Source organism: Arvicanthis niloticus, chromosome 6, assembly GCF_011762505.2.
Source record: "Arvicanthis niloticus isolate mArvNil1 chromosome 6, mArvNil1.pat.X, whole genome shotgun sequence".
NCBI classification, from domain to species: domain Eukaryota; kingdom Metazoa; phylum Chordata; class Mammalia; order Rodentia; family Muridae; genus Arvicanthis; species Arvicanthis niloticus.
This window is the reverse complement of record NC_047663.1, coordinates 105,196,525-105,211,585: the sequence shown is the minus strand read 5'-3', so window position 1 is coordinate 105,211,585 and position 15,061 is coordinate 105,196,525. Positions and strand designations below refer to the sequence as shown.

Below are 15,061 nucleotides of genomic sequence, written 5' to 3'. Positions count from 1 at the left end.
TATCACTTCCATGCTCACCCACATCGCTTATTCAGTCTGTTCCTGCACATTCTAGACTTAGGCTGGGCTAAGTAACTACCCCTCCCCCCACAAGCTTCTAGCTCAGGCCATCTCTTCCTGTCAGTCCCTGAAGGCTATCTTCCTCCATGAAGCTCTCCTGGACTGTCTGCCTGATGGATGGAAGGATGTTTTGAAAATCCTTCCAAAGGGCACCATTCATCTTTGAAATCTATACGCATGAGATATTTTATCTCTTTTCTAAAACTGTGCTTTCCTGTGTGTTGATATAATAGATATGGCTGACATTTTAAAGTCCATTTTCAAAACACATACTCTCTAGTCTGTGGTTCCTGAATATAAAACTCTACATAACTGCCTGATTTGCACTTTAAACCTCTGTGGGTAGAGAACTCAGTGCATCAACAGGAGAGAGAACACACCCATAAGGATAGCCTCAGAGTCGAGAAGACAGCATTGGGAGAACGTATAAACATCACATAGGGGACGGGCCATTTCTACATGTGTGGAATCTTTCTGGGCTAGCTCAGATGCTGTGATTCTTTGATCCCACCAACAAGCACTGGAATTCTTTGTGCCCTCGCCTGTGTGGACCTGCCTTGGGATATGTAGTGGATTCTCCAAAGGAGTTTCAGATAGTCACATCCATGTGTGGCTTTGCTTTTTCTCTTCATGGCTTCCCCCATTAACTTTTGTGTTCCTTCTTTTACAGTGCCCTTCATACTTGGCACTTAATAAATGCTCAATAAATCCTTAAGGAAAGGGAGAAAAGGAAGAAAAGGGAGAAGAGAAAGATAGGAGGGAAACGGGAGGAAAGGAAGGAAGGGAGGAAGGAGGAAGGAGGAAGGAGGAAGGAAATGCTGTCAGTTGGAAGCAACACTCAACACATGAGTCTCTGATCTGTCAGTATGTGTCACCTTGCCATCTAAGTTCCAACAAGGGGACTGAGGCACAGGCTGATATCCTCCTGTTACCCTGAGGATAGACCTTGTCCATTGAGCACCCTGTGTGGGAGCAATTAGCTAAGAACAGTTTGCCTGTTTGTTGAACTTGTCCTCATCTGTAAAATTTATTTTTTTTCCAGTCAAGGTGGCTCCATACTTGTCTTTTTTTTTGAAAGGATATTTTTGTTTATTCTTTAGCAATTTCATACATACATGTATACAGTATATCTTGATCACTGGGTCTGATTTTCTGATGAGATGTGAAGGCTGTAAACTCAGCTGTATGGTTAAGATGGCTCTGATCTACAACCTTGAGCAGGAACCAGCAAAATAAGAAATCCATCAATACAAATACTCAGCGTAACAGAAGGTCACCAGGCAAAGGGAGGAGCTGGAGCAGGAACAGGAGCGGTCTCTGGTCTGGGTGCAACTGGAGAACTGAGCCTCAGATGGCACGAAGGCACACAGATTCTGCCAATTGAGGCTTCAGATTCTGGGCCAGATTGCTGGAGGCCACAACATGGCTATGAGCAGTGTGTTGATCTAAACTTGTCCTCATCCATAAAACTTAGTTTTTTCAATCACAGTGCCTCAGTTTGTCTATGTTGAAAGAATATTCTTTTATTTATTCCATAGCTATCCCATCCATATGTATACTGTATGTTGATTTTATCACCTTCTCACCCCCAGTCACTGTCCCATTGGACACATGGCCCTCCCACCATCATGTTCCCACCCAGTAACCCACTGAGTCCTCCTAGTATTGCCTACTGGACTGTTGACTAATCTTGCCAGCTTGATCTTGGACTCATGGCCATAGCTAAAGTCAGTTTATGCTGACTCTTTTCTTGAGTGTGGTTACTCAGTGTCAGCTTGACTGGCTTTGGAATCATCTAGAAGACACATCTCTGGATATATCTGTGAGGATGTTTTTGGTTAAGTTTATCTGAGGAGGTGAGACTTACCCTGAGTGAGGGTATAATAATTCCATGGGTTGGAGTCTTGAACTAAATAAAAAGGAAAAAAGCCAGTTAAATTCCAGAATCTCCCTCTTTCTTCCATCCTTCTCTTATTCCCTCCCTCATTCCTTCTGTCTCTCTCTCTCCTTCTCCTTCTCTCTGCCCTTCTCTCCTTCCCTGTCTCCCTCCATCATCTTCCCAAATGTGAGGAGTCTAAGCTTCAAGCTTCTATTGCCATGAGCTACCCTGCATGCTTTCCCACTGAGGTAGGAAAAGGTTCATGGAAAGGTACCCTCTGGATCCATGGATCAAAAGGAATCTGTTGTCCCTTAAGTTGCTTTTCCATCAGACATTTGTTTGAAGCAAGAAGAAAGGTAACTGATAAATTAAGCTAAAGAACAAGGTAAATTGTCTGGCTGGTAAAGTACCTGCCACACAAATGTAGGGACTTACGTTCAGATCTCCAGCAACCACGGGAAAAGCTGGGCACCGTGACACATACACACGCACATGCTCACACAGGATTTAAAGCGAAGCTTCTATCTAGGAGAAGGAACATTTTAAAACACGTGAACCATTAGATGTACAGCATCACACATTTCATGCAACTTAATGCCACAGTATGTCAAAGTTAGCAAGGTCGGAGCAGTTGTCTGTCCTTCAAAGACTCCAGCTCTACGTATGCTGTCCTAAAGAACTCCCCCACTGTAGAAGTCTCTGCACCTTTTATTTGGAAGGCCTAGGTTTTATAGTTATAAGAAAATGGTCAGAGGCTCCTTAGCAAACAAACAAAATGTAAAAGAGGCCAGTGACTGTGGAGTGTTTGTGTCTGAGGCAGAAGTCCACTCCCTCTGCAGCAGCAAGGAGGGAAGCACAGTAGACAGCGGCAGTGAACCTGGCTCCCTTCGTAACAGAGCCTCCTTACTGGATTATTAAAAGAAATACCTGTTCCTCCAGGTACTTCCATGTCTCTATCCTATTGGCCATTTTAATCAGAAATGAACCTCTCAGTTTCCTCGTTTGTAAACAGAGCAAGTTGAACTAGGTGGCTGCTGAGACCCTTCCAGTTCTAGCATTTTACCATCTATGATTAAAACTTCAATGACATTGTTCAGCCCGCTGTCCAGAGTGTGACCCTCCAACTTTCCTAATGTTTTTATGTTTATCATCATTAGCCTGTGCTAATTGGTCAATAAAACCATCACAGTTTTATAGCGTGAAACTTGAGACCTGCTGACATTCACACTGTTGATGAGCCAAGCGGAAGTTCAGCGTTATGGATAAAAATAGCTGACTGGGAACTTGGGAGTCTGATTATTCAAAGTGACATAGGCTCAAACTTACTGTGACTGAAATAAGAACGGTTAGTAGGACACTGACCCACATATAAAATAGTCTCATGGTTGGAAGAGCACAAGACAGTCAACTTTGAAGTATAGGACTCCTAGGATCGGGAATGATACAGACAAATTCAGAGGTGGCCTATTCCACTAGAAGGCTATAGCCACATCTGGAATGGGGTCCAGGCTGCCTATGGTCAGTGAATCAGGCGAGCCCCAAGGTTGGTCAGCTTATTAGCTCCTGTACTGTTTACACCTAGGGCTGTAACTCATTTCTTTCTTTCTTTCTTTCTTTCTTTCTTTCTTTCTTTCTTTCTTTCTTTCTTTCTTTCTTTCTTTTTTTCACTCTACTCTCTCCTTGAACTTGATAGGATTCTCCTGAGATTTTAGGCTCACCTTTGAGATTTTTCCTGTTTTATGTTACTCTGTTGAAAGACAAATAAAGGTTATCTAATCTTACCATCTACTAGATGCCAAGTGATTTCTGTACTTGAACACACTAAACACTTAAAAGGGGGAGATTAGACCTCTTACTGATTGTTACATTATCTTTGGTGCCCATGAAGATTAAATAACCTGCCACAGTCAGATACTGATAATTGGTAGAGTCAGGTTCAAACTCGGGTGTGCTTGCTTCTGAAGCTCTTACTCTGACATCGAGAGTTCATCTGGGGCAGTTCTGCCCTGGAGTTCTGTAAAGAAGAGAGAGAACACGACCTAGAAAGTTCAGTGATCAGCGCCTAGATGTGGCAAGAGAAAGGCGGGGACTGAAGGCTTCAGTAAAGTCAGTGTGGGTGGAAAGCAAAAGGGCAGAACATCGGCAGAAAAAAAAAAAGAAAAAGAAAACAGTAAGAGACAATTTGTTTAGAAGTCACAGATGTCAAAGGTGCCAAACATTCTGCAGGGAAGGGCAGAGAGTTTGAAAAGCCAAGTGGAGGCTTTTGAGCCTGTAGAGAGAAGTGGCTTTTGGCACAAGGCACAGAAACAGGAGTCCGATACAATGTTGTATGTGGCTGCTCAGAGGAGACCTTGAAGGTTAGCCACCCAACTTCCATCATCTCAAGTCATCTATGCCAAGAAGACTCTAGATCAGTGCAGAACGCTCAAATCGGTGAGATATAGACCCTGCACTGAACTACCAGGTTCAAAAATAATGTATACAGCATAGAACTAGAGCCTGCACCAGAGGCATCTTTCACCATGAAAGCCAACATGATGCTTCAGAATTGAAAATCCTTCCCTCAAAAGCCAACAGATGATTTCCCATGCATTACAAGGACATTCTGCATTTAAACTTTGCAGTACAAATGCATGATTGCATCGATACAGCTCTAAAAGAAAGTATTTTATAGATTTTTCACTTCCAAATCAACTTAGCAATGGTTTTTTGCTGTTTCTTACACAGAACACTGCAGATTTTCAAGTATGCAACCCTAGGACGCAGTGCATGCAGCTGCATTGCAATAACTGGCTTGTGCGACTGGCTGAGTACTTCTTAGCTCCACATAGGAGAAATCCTTTTTGCTGCTGTCATATCCATAGCTGGAAATAGTCCCGAGCAACGTAGGAGGTTAAGGAAAGATATGATGGCTTGTAAAGCCCATGTCCACTAACACTCCTAGAAGACACAGCATGGTGTTGTATGTGTGGTCTTCATGTTTGACTAGCAGCACTTAAGAATGTTAATATTTTAATGAGGGATAAGATCTGGTTCCTCTGCACTGTGTGACAGTGCTCACATCACTTAACTTCTCTAGGCTTTATCTTAATTATCTATAACTTCCGAATGGGCTCATTTCCCAAGATTCACCAGCTCACGCCCTTCTTCCTTTCTGGAGAGTCCTATCCTTATGGGCTTCTTCCTGCCAGCATCTTTTGTATCTCCTGCCTACTGTGCGTCCTCACCTTGCTTTACCTAACGACAATGTGGTTCCTGCTGCCTTTCAGATCGCAGTTCAGTCATTATTCCCTGAGAGACATCTCAGTGGGCAGCTTCAGTTACGAAAAGGCCAGATCACAGATTTCCTTTATAGGTCTCAGTCCATCAAAGTAAGCTCGGATGCAGACTTATTTACATTTGATTTGCATTAGCATGTGTAAGGCTGTTTTATTTTTATTGGTCTCTTCTATAGAATTATAAACTCCTAAGAAGAGACACCATATCTACTTATTCTTACCACTGGACTCCAGAAATCACAACAAAGTGGGAGTTTTATCCATGTATGATGAGTGACGTTGATATAAAATGGGATATATTAAAATAATGATAATTAATAATAATAATGATAATAATAATTAGACTAGATTTCTCCCATCAGCACAACCTTCTATCTGTAATGCATAACCTTAGTTACAAGGATACATAAATTCAAATTACAAACACTGACTTTCAAAATATTTCTTCTATGAGCAGCCCATTACCTACCACTGACCTACTGAGGCTGAGATTCCCTGAGCTGCTCTCTTCATGCAGGGCCGCAGGCGCCTGTTGGTCTTCATGTTTTTGTGCTGCTTTCTTTTGTGCCCCAGGAACATCTGTCCTTCTTCCCACGTTGCCTCTTCCCTCCAGGAGCTAGTGAAGCAAACTTTAAAGTGTTTTGTCTATAAAATTAGCCCTGATTTAATATCTTAGAAAATAAAAACAATTGTTCCTGTCCCCCACGCTACCTTTTCCATTTAACCATTCTTTGAATTTTCTCCGTGAATTCTCTTTCTCTTTGTTCTATTTATGAACCAAAATGGATCTTAATAGTGATCAATACACACACGAGCACTGCGCAAGTGAGCTGTCTGAATCAGTGAGGAGGAAGATGGAGTTAGATGTTGTAAAGAAACAGAGCCACCAGCCTGTGAAGTCATTGGACTACCCAATGGCCTTCTCCAGCCCTCCATCCCCAAAGTCCTCCCCATCCACACTGCCTATCTATCTTGTTCTGCAAGAGATTCTCTGGGCAAGTGTTACAGAGCTGAGAGATCCAAGTCTCAGATGCACCGTTGAATTGCTTGTGGGCAGCAATGTATGCCATTCCTCTTATTCCAGACAGACATCTAAGCTATGTTGGCTGCTGATCTAAGAATTACAAGCAGCATTTGTAGTGTTTTTCCATCAAAAGTCAGGACTTCTGGGTTCTGTTGAAACTTTAATTCTCACATCTGAGAACTTGGAACCAACCTGGTAGTCATGGAGAAGGGTCACGGAAGGAGAAGTGAGCCTTTAAAAGACTATTGTTAATGGCCTGGAAGTGTCAGGCCTTTGAGTATAGTCTCTATCCAGAGCCCCCCTAATGTCTTTCTTATGGTCTACACGGAGTGAGGCTCCTTCACAGTTTGCAGCAGCAGTCACAACAGAAGCAATAGTACCCAAGAGAACTTCTCTACTACTTAGAGGCTGTTGACTCTGCTTGGATCCTCTATCTACTTGTGTCTCTGGACGGGCTAGGCTCTCCCTTCCTTCACTGTAGCTTCTCATCCTCAAGTCCTCTAAGGGGGCCAGCAGTCAGACAACAAAACAAAACAAAAACCAAAAACCAAAAACAAAAACAAAAACCCAACAACAACAACAAAAATAGGCAGCACACAAGAAGCTTTAAAAAAAAAAAAATTACCATCTAGAAGGAAGAAGAGAGTGCAGAAACAGCCTGGAGGTGGGAAGTCGGGAAACAAAGAACAGCAGAATGCAGAAACCTTCAGGAGAAAGGATTCTGATGAAAGAGGGGCATTGAAGACAATTGGTATTCCATAATGCCCAGCCCAAATCACAGGTGTCAGGGCAATGGGAACACCCAAAGAAATGTGCTTTCCAGACCCTCCAGGAAGGGGACAGCCACTTCAGAGCCTTCAGGCAAACAGCTTCAAGCAGCAGGTGGAGCTCTGAGATGTTATGTAAATGAACCAAGATCAGTTCTAACTGCACCAGGGAGATTTGCTTGTTAAGAGGTCCCTGAGAGGAAGAAAGGAATCCAAGATGACTAAATAACTACCCACCCCCAGCTGTCCTGTCTGCAAGCTAGTTCTCACAAAGCAACTCTTCTAGAAGTGGGACAGCCCCGCTGACCCTGGCCGATATTTTATCAGCCCACCCCAGATTCTGATGAGCAGCGAAGCACTGATTATTGTCACTGATGGCTGTGGTGTCCTATTTGCAGTAGCCTCTGGGGAAGAAGAGCCACTGTCTTCTTCAGAAACTCATTTCAAGTCCTAAACTTCTAGCCTGAGACTTCTCCTTTGTCCTCGATCCCATCTTCTTCAGTTAAGATGAAGAGAAGAAGTCCCCAACTCCAAAAGTCTCCATGTGGAATGCAAACCCAAACTCTGCCTTTTCCTCTCCTGGATGCCTCCAGATTGTTTTTTTTTTTTTTCTCTGAAAATAGAAAGTTTCCAGCCAAGGAACAGGCATGGTACTGAGGATGATTGGAGCAGAGTCCTGCTTGGGGGTCCCAGTCTTATCTTTTATCACAGTCCACTTGTTCTTCTGACCTGACCACTCTGAGCCACAGCGTAAGACAGTTCACAAATGTTTATATCTCTAGTTCTGGGGGATGGGGGGGGGGGTTCTGCCTTGCAAACAGGAGGGCCTACCTGTTACCTTAAGGTACAGACAATAAGCCATCACTGGTGACTCTTCTGCACTGCTCAACCTGAAAGTCAGGCCCCACCAGGAAGGTCTAAATGCGAGAAAAACAAATGAATCTCACATGCCCACTGACCTTGCATTTTTATCGATGCCCACATAGATGTCTGCGTTTGGACAGTAAGTCAAACACAGTTAGGAAGGAACATGTGTGGTCATTGGAGGTGGGTGGAAGGTGGGAAAGGGTGGGGTGGGGGCAGGAGTGGGGGTGGGGAGAAACAAGGAGAGTTGAAGGAAGATATCAAGGCCAAATAGACCAGTTCTTTGGAAAGTAAACTTACAAAGTTAAAGACCAGAGTTGGGGATATAGTTTGTGATAGATTGTTTGCTTATCTTACGTGTACAAAGCCCTAGGTTCCATCAACCAAAACATTCTCCCCAGGGCAAGCCCTGCCACCTCAATACCATGTATTTTGGCATATGTGACAACATAAATAGAGGCAACTATGGCTGTCACCCTGGAGGGTATTTAACATACCTTTATTGTAAAGATGAGAGTTAGTTTGCAGGCCAGGGGATGTTTCCCCAGCAAAATCTCATTGGCAGCACACTGCAGCTTACAGGAAATACTTTCCTTGAATACGGCTTTTATCATGGTGGGAAGACATGTAGAACACTGATAATGCTGGAGAGAACTGGAAGAGCACCGATTTTATTCATTCCTCACTCATTCATTCAAAGGCCTTTGAAAAGCCACACTTGACAGCCAACCAAAATCGGGCAAATCCCTCATGTTATCACAAATCGCTGCCTGAGGAGAGTAAATAGAAAAAAACAAATCATGGTGGTGTTAAGCATAAGAAGCCAGCGTCAGAAAGACAAATTTCAAGTGTTTTCTCTCATATGACGAACTTAAATTTTTAAAATCACATAAAGATAGAAGGTGAGTTATTTAAGAAAACGAGAGGGGTCCTTAGGGTTGAGGGCAGGGTAGGGGTGGAGGCAGAGAGGACAGCGGGAATGGGTTTAACAAAGTGCATTGTGTGTGTATGAAAATGTGATAATGAACTCCATAATTTTGTGTAAGAAATATATTCTAAAACAAGCAAATCGTATAAATCCATTCTTCAAGATAAAAATGGAAAAAGAGAGTGATAATAAGAGGTAGCTTTTGTCATGGACTTCCAACGTGCCTTTGGTATAGGTCTTATGGTCATAGGAGCACTGGGCATTTGGTATCTTTCACGCTGCTCCTGTTGCCATCGGCAGATTCCTGAGCAACTGTCAAGAACTATGTGAGATATATAGGTCCAAAATCACTGTCGTGTTGGGTTTTGCTTTGTAGTCCCAGAAATGCCAAAGAGACATCGCAAATGGAAATGCTATTGACCAGAGTGTTGGGCTGGGACTTGCTCTACGGCCCATCTGGTTCTATGAGAAGAGTAAGATGTGGAGATATTGTTTAATTTGCTGCTTTCTCCCCCCCCCCCCGCCCCCTTAAAGCTGCACTCAGTATCTTTCAGACCAAGTAACCAGAAAGGCTCCTAAGAATGTGTGTGTGTGTGTGTGTGTTTTTTTTTTTTTTTTTTTTTTTTTCCTGAACATAGCCCAGCCAAGGTCCCAGGCACCGGTGGCTGAGATTGCCTATCACTTTCTTCTTTGTTCAACAAAGTCAAGCAAGAGAGAAAACTCTTCCTTTCCAACAGACAGCAAGTATTAGGTATGGACTAGGCAAGTCAAATCAAGGAAAAGGTGGGGAATATGGGGTCCTTTGGGTCCCTGAATCTGGGGGGGGCACTTTTCCCATGGACCCCTTTCTCCTAGGGCTAGGAGAGCCAGTTCCTGACACTGGGCTGCAAAAGTTCAGTTCCCTGCTAGTTTTTCCAGGGGCAGCTGAGCTCTGTGCATCATGTCTGAGTAATTAACCAACAGTTGTTCCTGCTTTGTGAAACACAGACCCAGCAGCCCTGTGAGGTCCTGTGGGAACTTTTTCAGTCTGATTGTCAGACATTTGGCAGGAAGGTACAGCTTTTGCAATGCCTGACTGAAGGGATAGAGAATGATCCAATTTATTCTTCCTATCTGAAATTGCACTTGCCATGTACCTCTGCACTCCTCCCTTGGGGCGCTCCCAAGTGTAACTGTGGCCATCAGTGCTGAGAATAGACCATGTTATTCTTCTGATGTGGTCCAGCTCAGCCAAGATGTCCATTGCTGTATGAGACTTTAGATCCTAAAGCTTTAGAACTTAAATTCTAGTATGTCTAAACTGGACAAAGCTTTAGTTCTATTGAGGACACTGTGATACAAGGTGAAGACTCACCACTGTTATACTAAAGGACACCCAGACGGCCAGGGCAGGACAAGGAATTCCTCACTGCTGGTCAAATCCCATTCACAGTTGGCCCTTTCCCAAATCCTGCAACATGTCCACAGTCTGGATCCACGTGATCTCCTTGGAAAAAATCTTTCCTCATTATTTAAACAACCATTTCTGTGCCTTCAATGCTAACATTTTATTTTAACACAGAATCTAATGTTAGATATTAACAATCCATCAGCTGCAACCTGAAAGAATTCTGTTGCTATTCTTCTGTTTAAACCTATATGAGTATTTTTGACTGAATCTTTTATATTCTGGATGTGGATCTTTTGGGCAAGTTGAATGGAACATGCTTCCCAGGTCATGGACCATAGGGGAAAATAGCTGCAAGTTAGACATGAAGATAAGTAAGATTCTACCACATTGGATGGCTTTCCTCACAGACTCTCAGGGAGCAGACAAGAGAGTGTAACCATCTTTCATCTGTCTTCTCCCATCCTCAGCTCTCTATACCCATGAACTGTAAGCCTTTCCTCTTGAGCTTGTTCAGTCCACTTCCAAGGGTACTATAACTTTGTTCTTCCCAAGGGTGAAGAATGCCTTGCTTTTCTCTGAAATTCATCCATCAATGATAATTATACAGTGCCTTTCCAGTTCGTCAATGGCCTCTTAGCTCCGTGAACAAAACAACTGTCTCCAGGTTGCTGCAGTCAGTATGACCTAATCAGAGAACCTGGTTAGCCCTGGTGAAGAATGAAGAAAGGACAGACACACAGGCATACATATAGAAAAATCTGGACGTAAGAGTCAGATACCAACTCCCATGGCAACCCAGAACCTTAACACCTTTCTTATGTACAGCACAGGCAGGGGTAGGGGGAACTAGTCTTGGTAGAAGGTCTTTGTAAGTGAGCAAATTTGGGTGGAGCAGGAGGAGGAAGAGGAGAAGGAGGAGAAGGAAGTTGTTACTAGTTTTTGTATACATCGTCAAACTCAAATTTACACCACAGGAAGGCTTTGCTAATTTCTCATGGGTCCAGAGCCTTGGTTGTGCCCATGTCAACAATACACGCTCACTTACAACTTCTTCCACTCTCTGCACAGTCACTCAAAGCTTCCTCAGCTCCTTACATCAGGTCTCAGTGCTCAGTGGACCAAGTCACCAGACATACAGCCTGCTGATGGGCCTTTATCCTGCTCAGAGTAGCCCTAGAAAAGAACTTCTGTGTCCCACCAGCAATGTCTATCCATCAGCCTTAGGTCTTGTCAGCAACCCTGGCATTCAGAAACTCAATGTCTCCTTCCTGCTTCAGCTGAAATGCCTGTCTTGTCTTCTCTTCAAATCTTGTTACACTTACCTACATCTTCCTCACTTCTGAATGCTGTCTAGGGATAAGAAAATTGATCTGGGAGGAAACATGCCTTGTTAATCCATTCCCACTCAGTCAACCTCAATCTGTCCCCACCCCCATTCCAGGGCATGATAAGACATGGCTGGCACTATTGCTTAATGAGTAAGCCTGTGCACACGGAATTCAATGGTAGAATGCTGCAGAATGGGATGGCCAGGGGAAGGAGGCAGTAGTAGAAATGAGCTGAATATTGAGAAAACAGCAGCAGAAAGTTCCCTTCCTTAGAAGGGTAACTAGGGGTGGTGTAGGACAGAAAGGAACAGAAGGAGCATCAGACAACACGGAGGAAGGGAAGGAAGGCCAGACATGACCATGGGTGTGCCTCTTGTTTAGAATTCTGGTGTAGGGGAGAAATAAAAGAGAAAGATGGGTCAACTGGTACTGCCATGACCTCTTGTCCATGAGTCTCAAAACGGAATTTCCAAATTACTTGAATAAATACTCAAGATACTCTGTGTTGGTATCAACACAGAGCCTCAGTGTTCTCACTTTCAAGGAGGGCACGGCCCTCTTGTTAGGAATGGAGTCCCAGGCTGTACCTTGTGACTGAGTGTGCATTTAGCCAGTTCTCCAAGTGATACAGTGAATGTATGCCCATGGGAGCCACCCTTCCGGACAGCTTCTCAAAGCTCCCAGAGCAGATGGAATCATCAGGATGGGAGCTCAGAGTGCTGAGGTCTAGGAGAGCCTTTAAAACCCCAAAGCCTTGGGGGAAATTTTGGGGAAGATGAACATTTTGTCTCTTCCGTAGGGTAGAGTTATATGCATGCATGTGTGTCAGAACTCATGAATGAAGCTCTTCCAAGGCATGCAATATATGTATGTTAGGCAGTTCACACCTCAATAAAGTTGAGCTACCAAGAAACTGTTGACTTACTGCTAAGTGGTAGTAGGTATTATATTCAAGAATATGAACTCTGCCTTACAAAACAGTCTATTTCTCCCCTAGACAAGAGACATACTATCAAGAACACTAATTGGCAATACTTTCTAAAGACACAAATAATTCTTTCCTTAGCTATGTATTAAGATGCCATCACTTGTCTCTCACACACAAACTCACAGATACACCTTTCCAAAGCCATGATTCATAACATTTAAGTCAAAGTTCCTGGGTATTTCTTAAACATTGTCAGGTAACCCTAGTGGGTAGCAGAGCAGAGAACAACCCAAGCCCCTCCTACAGGTGTCAGCAACCAATTTTGTGGATTTGTGGAAAACCCCATGAGTGCCCATCACTATGCGGAGGATAACATGCAACTCTCTGTGTCCCTCTATAATGCATGGTCTGGTTTGGAACATGGGAAGTAGGTATGTTATAGCTGCAGAAGTAGGTATGTTATAGCTGAAGTATGGCTACTTCAACAGTTAGAGATGTCTAAGTCATCTATGGAAAGGCAAACATATGGCAGTTTCTGGGAAGTCACAGATGCTTACCTCTGAGCTAACTCTCCAGAGTCTTCCTTCTGCTTGAACCTCACCCTTGCTTTAGTGGGATCTCAAAGATGTCAAGTGGCCTCTGTAACCTCACACATCTAAAATATTAGGAGATAAGACTTAAAGCCATGCCTACGTCTCTAGGGCACCAGCTCCTTCCAGACGCCACTGTGCCTATCAGACACTAAGCTGAGACCTCCCCTTCCTTTGCCAGAACCAATCAAAAGACATATTATGTGGCACTCATTCAAGTGTCTCAGAACAGAACCCCTGAGCAGAAATGGGAAAGGTGGTATATGCTTGGGTGGGAGCACTCTGAGTGACGTCCATGCAATTGCAGACACAGACAGCCAATTGGAGGGCACAGGTGGCTGGTGCCTCCTCAGAAAGAAGAGTCACTCTGTGTGTGTGTGTGTGTGTGTGTGTGTGTGTGTGTGTGTGTGTGTGTGTGTGTGTGCAGGGGTGGGGATAATTTAACTCCAGGAGATGAGGGCATGGCAGGCCCCACTGCCCCTCCTTCTTTGCCAGGGCAACCCAGGATGTCAGACAACACTGTGGCTGCCTCATTATTGGGCTGCTCTGCCATTGTCCTAAGGACAATAGTTTCCAGCTCTGGTTTTGTGTGGGGCTGCCAGCAAAAGTTATTAACCACAGGAGCTGCCTTTGAGGGACATCCAAGAGAGGGGTGAAAGGTCACCTGGAGCAGCCAGGGGAGCGGAAGTGGGAGGGAAAGGCAACACAAAAGAAAGGGATGAGCTTCTGTCCCTTTTCCCCTCCCCCAAGAAACTTTAAACAGAGCTGGGCCAGAGGGATACTTGGGTGGGGAGGGGCTCAGAGGAAGAACCTGGTGCCACTGCTGTGGAATTGAGAAGAGGCTGGCATGTGGGGCCATCTTGAGAGCCCTCGGAGCTGTGAGATGCATTGGGGCAACAGGAAAGGGAAGAGAAAGCAGAGACTGGGCCTGGGGCTTTTCGACTCACCTGTTCTGCCCTCAGAGAAGCCAACCAGGTAGACCAGAATGTTCCAGTTCTGAGAGAACAGCTTGCGAGTCTTCACACCGTTACCCAAGCTAGCCTGATAGAAGCTGGACACGATAATAGCTGACAGATCCTTGCCTGCATGTGTCGTCGTGAGAATAGGCTATCATAGACAGAGCTGCAGAGGTTTTGTTCTTTGTACTACAATGTCTGTTTTTAGTAGGCATGGAAACCACTCTACTCAGGGACATGACCTGCCAAAGGCCCAGACCCAGGGATGGGTTGGACTGGAACTTGGGGATTGAAACTTGGAACTTCCTGCTCTTGAGAAAGCTAGTCCACTGGCATTGGGCTAGAGCCTTCATCACGTGCTCTAGGCTCCATAGGCTTTCTGAGTCCCATGGCTGGAGGACAACGGAAGGTGTAAGCACTGTCAACTGCCAGATGCCAGGTACTGGGGATGATGGCTTTGCATGGCTCTCACACAAGAGAGGAGCCACTGCTTGCTGAGCTGTCACTACTACAGCCAGCTCTGCCAGCCCAGCAGGAGACACTCAAACAGAATTCACTGGCCAGAACAAGACTAGCAGGCCCTGAGCCCTAAGGAGGCTCCTGGCTTCAGAAGTGAGGCACCTACATCACTGTTGCTTCTACAGCCACCTCACAAAGATTGGGAGGGGAGGGCAGCTCAGAGGAGGGGATAGGGATAGGCTGAAGTCTAAGACTGTAAGTTTGAGTACACAGGAGGTTGATAGAAAACAATGAGTGATTCCATTCAACTTCTGTTTAAGGTTGCACATTTTAATCTGAATCTCCACCCTGATTCCAAATACCTACCTGGTGTCCTTCTACTCCACTCAGACCCTCATCTTTGAGCCTCCAAGACTGAACAAACAGCCTTTTCCATCTGTTACCATCTACCCTACTCCAGAAGTCCAGCTCTGACCATTCTAGTTCCCACCTTTGCCCCACTACCCCAAAGCCCTTCCAGACCCCTACAAGCTTGGCTGCTCTCTGACACCTTTCCCTGCCCTGATGCTGACTCCCCTGCCTGGGGAAGCCCAGGACTGTGCTTGGGCAG

The 15,061-nt window shown here is 44.7% G+C and overlaps 1 long non-coding RNA gene across 1 annotated transcript; it reads right to left on the bottom strand.

Annotated features, from left to right (window-relative positions):
* Nucleotides 1–1,893: 1,893 nt before the first annotated feature.
* LOC143442551 (uncharacterized) lies at nucleotides 1,894–8,633 on the bottom strand. The gene is made up of 3 exons (XR_013110799.1): nucleotides 8,370–8,633; nucleotides 2,375–2,464; nucleotides 1,894–1,969 (listed from the first exon to the last, which is right to left on the bottom strand). It is a non-coding gene; the product is annotated as an uncharacterized LOC143442551 (long non-coding RNA).
* Between the last annotated feature and the right edge of the window lie 6,428 nt (nucleotides 8,634–15,061).